The sequence below is a fragment of the Paroedura picta genome, chromosome 9 (genome assembly GCF_049243985.1).
Source record: "Paroedura picta isolate Pp20150507F chromosome 9, Ppicta_v3.0, whole genome shotgun sequence".
Taxonomy (NCBI): Eukaryota; Metazoa; Chordata; class Lepidosauria; order Squamata; family Gekkonidae; genus Paroedura; species Paroedura picta.
The window spans coordinates 26433576-26441910 of record NC_135377.1 but is presented as its reverse complement, the minus strand read 5'-3'; the positions used below and the strand labels follow the sequence as shown (position 1 = coordinate 26441910).

The 8335-nt window shown below is 42.0% G+C and overlaps 1 protein-coding gene across 8 annotated transcripts in view; it reads left to right on the top strand.

Annotated features, from left to right (window-relative positions):
• The first annotated feature begins 666 nt into the window (after positions 1 to 666).
• Positions 667 to 8335, top strand: part of RALYL (RALY RNA binding protein like) — a 298190-nt gene continuing 290521 nt past the window's right edge. For 2 of the 8 annotated variants that reach the window (XM_077352019.1, XM_077352017.1), the window contains exon 1: positions 688 to 2145. The gene's annotated coding sequence lies outside the window, so the exon portion shown is untranslated. Of the gene's footprint in view, positions 2146 to 8335 lie in introns of all 8 variants that reach the window. The other 6 variants (XM_077352018.1, XM_077352015.1, XM_077352016.1 and 3 more) reach the window with 5 other exon arrangements.

Below are 8335 nucleotides of genomic sequence, written 5' to 3'. Positions count from 1 at the left end.
GGATTTGAACATACTTTGGGGGATATTTAAAACAGCTGAATGTTAATTAGGAAGGTGTGTGTGTAAGCATCCTTGTTGAAAAAATGGTTTTGTAAGATGAACATTAAACGGAGTTTCTGAACTTAAGTGCAGTGCAACCCCCACTGTCTTTCCCTAGAACAGGTACAGAGGACAGCTCCACATAGGATTTGGATCTGTAGGGCAGGCCTCCCAGCCCTACGTGTTGTGAGGCTCCAGGGTCGGCGCAGGCTACATCTTCCTTTTCAGCATCCGACACCAACCACTAGGCAACACGTCCGTCCCTCCCCGTCCAGAGCCTCGCCAGTCTTGTGTCCCACCGCGCGGGCGACCGGCGAGCCACTCTGGTTGGGCGACGATGGAGCGGCGCCTTCAGCTGGGGGCAAGCGCCGTCCCCTTCTCCCCCGGCCAACCCACACACCGGGAGGGCAGTGGCGTCCTCATATTTATTGATATTTATTGATGAGGGCGATGACGAAACCCGAGAAGCCTCCAACGGAGGGAAAGCCGTAACTTTGGAGTAGAGGCAGCACCAAGTTGAGGGGAGACAGCGACACACACACACACACACACACACGTGTGTGTGTGCGCGCGCGCGCCACCAGAGGGAGCCGTAAGTTGTGCGGGCTTCGCCCCGAGCCCCAACTCGCGGCCGCCCGGCGTGCAGTACGCGTGTGCCTGAGGAGGCAGCTGCTTCGCCGACGCGCTCGGGAGCCGCCAGGGAGCCTCCTCTCGCGCGCGGGCTTTTCTCCGAGCGCCGGTTGGGCTCTGCCCCCGCCTCCTTTGGAACGCGCGCGCCCGCCCGCTTGCCTGCCCGTCCGCGCGCGCGTGTGTGTGTCTAGTGCGGCGCGTGGGGCACCTGCTTGTCTGGCTGCTGCTTGCTGCTGCCGCCAGCGCCACGCAGGGCTGCCGAAGCTCAGACGGCTTTCTGCTCACTGCCGGCTCCAGTCTCTTCCTTGCCGCCGCCGCCGCTGCCGCCGGCGCCACTATTGCTGTTCTGAGCGAGTTGGGTTCCTCCGGTGGGGTTTACCCCTTCCCCGCCTGCTCCTTCCCCCCTGCCTGCGAGTCAGCCTGGCTCCGAATCACGTGGTAATTGCCTGAGGCAGAGACTAAAGAGGGGGAAAAAAAAAAGCGCCTCATTCCTTCTTCCACCGCCATACTGTATTTTATAGTAACTCGCATTTTTGTTCCTTCCTTTTACTCCCGCTCGGTGAGTACCTTTCCGCTGACATTCTTGTCCTCCTTTTTTTGTCCTTTTTTTCCTTCCTTTTTTTTGTTTTTGCTGCTTTTTTATTTTTTCACCTCTTTGTTTTCATGGATTTGATCCTTTTTCTGATGACAAGTTTTTTTCTTAGCATGCGATGGTTTACTAAACTGAGAAAAAGGTGTTGCTGGAACTGGAAGTCACTGGGAATCTAAAGAGGGGGGAGAGAGAGAGAGAGAAAAAATAGACCAGTAATAACGTCAGTGCGTTTAAACTATACCTATTTATAAATATGCAACTGGTTTTGTTGTTCCAAAAATGTTAATTATGATGCATACATTTTTTTAAAAAAAGAAACCAAAACAGATGAGATATGGGCATGTTGCTTAACTCTCTTTTGCAGAATTTTTTATGATGTTGTTTTGCTTTTTGTTTTTGTATATCTATATATGAAATTCCAAAATGCATTTTACAGCAGTGTTTACAAAGAGTTTGTGTTCTTGCAATTTTGGTGCAGGCCACTGACCAAGATACTAATTTTGTTTAATGCTTTTTTTTTGTTTGTTTCCTTTTTGGATGCCCAGTGCAATCAGCAGCTTTTCTTCTTTTTCGGTTTTTCATGCCCAATTATAATGTGAAACTTTTCTTGCAGCTTGGTACTGTTGATCATTTTTAACCCCCCCCCCTCCAAATTATGCTGCAAAAAAAAGCCAAAGATAGTTTCTTTGCAGCGTTTCACTTTTTTATTCTTTTACCAAGATAATTTTACAGTGAGTGTGATAATGCTGATAGATATACACATATATTCAAATAAGTACATTTTCAAATGATGGCAGTGGAAGGTTTTCCTGGAGAATGAAGTGCGGTTTGGTTTCCTTGTCAACGGAAGATGAAGTGAACAACTGAACATCTCCCCAGTGCAGGTACTTCAGCTCCTTGTAGGCGTTTCCACTCTTTGTAATTGCATTACGAGAATCCCCCCCTTCATAAGGATCTCTTGTGCTTTAGCTGCAGAGATGTAAGCAGTGGAATGAAGACAAAGCTAAATATTCTTTTGCTCTTCAGATTGATGCAAAACTGTAATAATTGTGTGGAGGTCAGTGAAGCTGCATGATTGGGGCACACTAAAGAAGCTTACCTGAATGGACTGCATGAAAAGCATATCATGGTTTAGGCACTTTGTGATGGGGGCTAAGAAATTGACAATGCCAGAACTGGATTGTTGTGCGCGTAAGAAAGAAAGCTGTTGGGGTTTTGTTATTGCCCACTAGGTGTCTTAGACAGACTGGACAGCAGCATCCCTTTCTTACCGTATGAGGTTGAAACATTTTTCCAACTACACACGCACAGTGTTTCCACCTTACCTTCCTAACCTTTTATCCTTGGTCCCAACTTTTGGTCCGGTTTTAGCACAGATTAAAGCGTTTGCTTGCTTCTACCCTTTCAGCTTCTGAGAGCAAGGTGTTTATTTGTCTGCAAATACTTGCTTTTTGTTCTTGTCAGACTGTAATGGTTATCAGTGTTAATAGTGACAATGTCTAGGTCATGACAGGGAAAGAAATGTGTTGCATGCATTGTTTTTAAATTGCACTGGAGAGACTGGGTAGACTGATGGAAAATTCTTAATATGTATAGGAAGGATTTACTGTTTTCTTGGTTTTGTTCAATATTTTTCAGCCCCCCTTCACCTCCCCCCCCAATCCCTTGAATGTGTAATCAGAGTGTAAGCTCCGAAAGGTTGCATATTTGTTTTTGTGTATGTAGTTTTCAGAAAATTTGCTATTTGTCACATTCAGCCACCACAAGCATGCAGTGATACACTTTCATGTTTTTAACCCAATGCAAGAGAGATAATCTCATTTAACACACAGGGTTAGGAGGGAGCTGTTTGACTCATCTGTTTACACTCTGCAGCTTGAAGCACTTTGCACATGGATGTGGGAAACTGAAAAAGTTCATTTATAATCATCAGGGAATAATAATTGTGTTGTGCATTTGGATAAACCAAAGCAAAAGCAGAAATAATATTGTCCTTAAAAATTAGGCATAGCTACTAGCCACTAATTTACAGAGACTTCAGTTCCCCTGAATCTGGGTGAAACAAGACTATCCTACAGAAAAACAGAAACTTTGGAATATTGGGTTACAGCCTCAGATATCTTTGTGGTAGTAAATCTTACTTTGGATGAAACTTTAGTTTCAAGTAAATATGTTTAAAGTTGCAGTCTTAAACACATTACGTGGGGCAAATCCCACTTATTATAATTTACTTTTGAGTAAGCATGCAAAGGATTAGGCCATTTGATTACTGTATCAGTATCCTAATGACTATACCATAACTTTTAGTAGGTACAGGAACAATTAGGAATTACATTTCAGATTTAAACACATTTACTTGGCAGCTGGCCCTACCAGTTTCAACACTATATATTTAGGGTTCCAACCTTTTGTGGGAAAGAGAGGTTGCAGAACAGTGGTGTGTTTGGAGCATTCACTGTCTATATGGGTCAGTGACATTTGTAAAACATTATGAGGGTGGGGGAGAAAGGCCTTAGAAACCTTTTCTTTTATCCAGCATTACTACTGAAATGCTTTCAGTCTCATTTTTAAAGCCCTTTACCAAACTGCTGACTTGTTTCCTTTTTCCATAGGATAGCAGAGGTAGCTTTAAAGAACAGTACTGATTATTTGCCATTATCTTAGTGCACTTTGGTATTACATTGACTGCAAAAAAAGTGTCAGATGCATGCAGGAACAAATATTGTTTTGTGTCAGATTTACCTTTTGGGAGGAAAAATTTCGAAGTATGGGTACATCCTTAAAAGGTTCCTCAGAGTATTTATACTAATGGAATTCCATTTCTTCGAGGTAAGTAGCTATCGAAGCCCATTAAAATGAATATTCTGAAATGTTCTACAGTAAAAAAAAACTCTGTATGTTTTCTAAATGTAACACACATTGTTGAGTTGTGGAGACATTCAAATAGATGGCCATTAGCAGAGTATACTGAAGTGTATGGAGATGGGAGGAAAAACCTGCCCTTAGTTGTAACTTGTTTCAGTATGATTTACTTTGAAAACCCAAGTCTCATGCGATGCAGAGCTGAGCATGCCTACCAGTATGTAGGGCAGGCTTACAAATATGTTAGTGTTGCAACCTTAATGGTGACGTGGAAGTCTTTTTTGTTTGTTTGTTTTTGTTGTCCTTGTCTTGCTGATTCAGTTTCGTTTTCCTTTTATCTAATTGACAGGAAATTTAGAGCTCTGGAGATATCGGTCCTATGAATAATGCTAGTACTCCACTGATATTTCTAATATAAGAACCAACTCGTCTTCTTCTTTTAATATCTGACCTGACAATGAAATATTTGCAAATTACAAAATTAGGAATATTTTGCAGCGAATGCATATCAAATTGTGTAGTCATGATCAAGTGGCAAATTAAGTGCATTATAACTTAAATATTTCAGTTACCTTAATGATTTTTAGAAAGATTTGGAACTGGTGTGTTTTTGAGAATTCAAACTCCATTGTTAAGTGGAACAGCATCTGCTCAGTTAAGTGTGAGTTTCAACAAGGGGCTGAGTGTCCTCCATTTACCGAGAGTGCTGTGCTGACACATTGATGCGGATTAGAATACCTAGGAAAAGATCCCTTGATGCCTCTACATTGAATGTTGTTTGTTTATACTTACAGCTTTCTGCTTGAATTAATGTAACTCTCACTACTGTCCTAAGCATACTTAACTGGCAGTAAGCCATATTGAACTTGGTGGGACATTTCCAAAAGAAGCTTTTTAGGATTGGGCTGTATGCTAACAGTATGCGCTGAATTTATTAGAATGATATATCTTGTCTTCACAGCCTCATTCAGTGCATATTTACTGAGAAGTAAGTTGCATTACATTCTGTGATGCTTATTCTCTATCAAGGACGGCAGCTTTACTGTAGTTTTCTGGTAGAGGAGGAGTTGTGCCAGTGTAGCTGCATCAGCATTTCATAAGAGTACTGGTACAAGGGACTTTGGGTTTTAACAACAAATTTTAAAAAAGAACACGCTCAGACTTTTTGGTAGTATTTGCTTTAGAAACCTCCTGAATGATAACTCCCGAGAGATGGAGACTGTTGTGATTTTCTGTGTCCATCTATAATGAAACATACAGTCAGTTCATTTAAATCTAGATTTGCCTGTTGAGTTTTCCATTGTCTTCTTTACTTTTTGCTTTGATTTTGTTTTGTCTTTGGCAACAGTATGACAAGCTGTCATCAGAATCCCCTCATGGTGCCAGTCTAATTCTGGCAATAAATGGGCCAAAGTTCCTGGACTCATGTGAACACCCTTTTCTTCCTCTGTTGTTACTGCCATAGCTGAGTGGCAGTGAGAAAGGTTTCTGGTTTTCACCCCAGCCAATAATGGGAGTAGAACATTGTGCAGATACAAGGGACAAGGTGAAGTGATTGCAGATTGCTATTGTTGTTTCAGTTGACCCACATATAGTTAGTGTTGCTAGGAGGGCCTAATAAGCCGTTAACTCAGCATCATTGTATGTGAGAAGATGGTATTATTAAATTTTCAATGGCATCCTAGGCAGAGTTAAACCATCTGTGCCCATTTACTTCAGTTGACGTAGAAAGGTGTGCCACTGCTAAGTATGGCATTTGTGTCACTGAGCCCATCAAAATGGGCTGCAGCAAGATTGGGGGGGTACTCTTGTTCCTCGAGCAGCAGTCCACCTGGTGTTCTTTGGATCCATGCCAAAACCTCTGATAGTCATTGTGTCCATAAAACCATTTTGATATCAGGCAGTTTTGGTTGTCATATAAAAGAAAAACCAGGATTGAGCCTGGAAGTTAAGTCTTGCTTTAATTTCTTTGAATTATTTAGTTGGATGTTTGTAAGCTCTTTTTGGTCTCTAAGGTACTACGCGACTTGGCTCTTAACTGTTGCTATTGTGGTTATTTTTGGAGAACACAAAATAAAAATCAATCTTTTCCAACTGATGTACTGTCCAAAAAGTACTTTACTTGCTAGTCTAAAACATATTTCAAGGTCTTTCAATTGTCTTAAGAAATGTTTCACGATTAAGGCTGTATTTCATTCCCCTTCAGGTACTTGATTCTCTTTTCTGTGTGTGGAAGAATACATTGCTCAGTTTTAAAAGTGACAATTATTTTAGGTTAGGTTACTTTCTTTAATCATTGAGAAGCAATTGGATTTTGATTTGAGATCATTTATCTGTGAAGAATTATCCTTGCACAGTTGCCTGTAATTTTATAACTCAATGAGTCATCGACCACAATTAAAACAAATGATTGAATTTACTTTATAAAATTACTAAACAAATTTGAAATTGCAAGGCAAGAAAACAATTAATTAGTTTCATTGGTTCATGGGCAGCTTATTCCAAAGCTACTACAGTGATGTTGTGTGTTCAGTGCTCTCCCACTAAGCCTGCTCCATTATCCTGACCTCTTGCTACACTAACTGGGTGCTTGAGTCCCGGGATCTTTTCTGCAGATACTTGTCCTATTCCCATTGTTGCTACTCTCTCTGTTTTGTTTCAAACCTACCATCTTGGGGATTGTGCTGCGTAGAATCTACGTGGGTTATGCAGCAGATCAGAAAAGTGTTGTCCAATGTGTTGATATACATGTTGCAGTGGGGTCTTCTATTCCACATGATATGGACTTTGAGAAGTTCTAAGATAGCATGTCATCTTTATTGCTTCCTGTTTTCCAATATTTCTTTGGAAAGATAGTTCAGCTACCTTCATAGGTCACTGGACACTTACTGTGAATGTTTGTATTGTGGGAAGGAGAAGGAATGTGATGAACTTAATCAGTGGCTTGTATTGAGAGAACAAGGAAAGTTTTTTGGGGGGTGTTTTCCTCTATTCATGCGAAAGTGTAGTTGTGGGTTCAGCTTATCAAAAAACAAATAAGAGTGTCTAAAAGGACAAGTGAATTATTAAGAGGTTGGTGGAAGATCCAAGCACTACTCAGGTGTTCAGTGGACTTGATATGAATTGAGTACAGGAGGTCATGTAACTGCTTATATATATAGAAAACTAATTCCTTTCACTCTTTGCTGTTTCTATACTAGGTGTTTTTGTTTAATACAGATCTTTTAGCAGACTATTTTCTTTATTTTTTATTCTCAGCAAATTCTCAGACCTGACCTGATAGAGATGCATATATTGTTGTTGTTGTTGTTAGGTGCGAAGTCGTGTCCGACCCATCGTGACCCTATGGACAATGATCCTCCAGGCCTTCCTGTCCTCTACCATTCCTCGAAGTCCATTTAAGAATGCACCGACTGCTTCAGTGACTCTACCCAGCCATCTCATTCTCTGTCGTCCCCTTCTTCTTTTATCCTAAATCACTCCCAGCATGAACCCATGCATATATTAGTTTCTGAATCGGCAGTTTTTGAATGGTACACAACTAGACGAGGAAGGTTTTCTGTCAATGGATGGGAGGAATTCCATTGTGCTAAAGGAGGTACTATCAGTTAATGGAAAAATTAGTCCAGATGCATGTTCTATGGGGTTTTTAAATTATGTATTTATTTATTTACTAGCTTCAAAGCCCGTTCCTAAGAACGGGCCTTGAAAGGGTCCCCTCCCCTGGCCCCCGGCCAGGCAGCTTAAGGTAGGTTTGGGCTGCAGCTCACTGCTGGATCAAGTGGGTCGGGCGGGGGCTGGCCAGCTCATTAGCAGGCCCGGAACGAAGCTTCTTAGTAGACAATCAGCAGGCCGGGAAGCCCTTGTTAGCAGGCCCAGCCTCGCAGGCCAAAAGGCCCTCGTTAGCAGGCCTTCGACCAACACCCTTTGCCCAGGACCCTCTCCCCTTACCTGCCTCAACTCTTTAAAAACCCATACAAATATTCCATGGCCATATTTGTGATGGCATAACGTAATATCATATGGGAATAAAAATAACAACACACTAAAGCAGGGGTAGTCAAACTGTGGCCCTCCAGATGTCCATGGACTACAATTCCCAGGAGCCCCTGCCAGCATTCGCTGGCAGGGGCTCCTGGGAATTGTAGTCCATGGACATCTGGAGGGCCGCAGTTTGACTACCCCTGCACTAAAGTGTCTTCAGGATGTTTC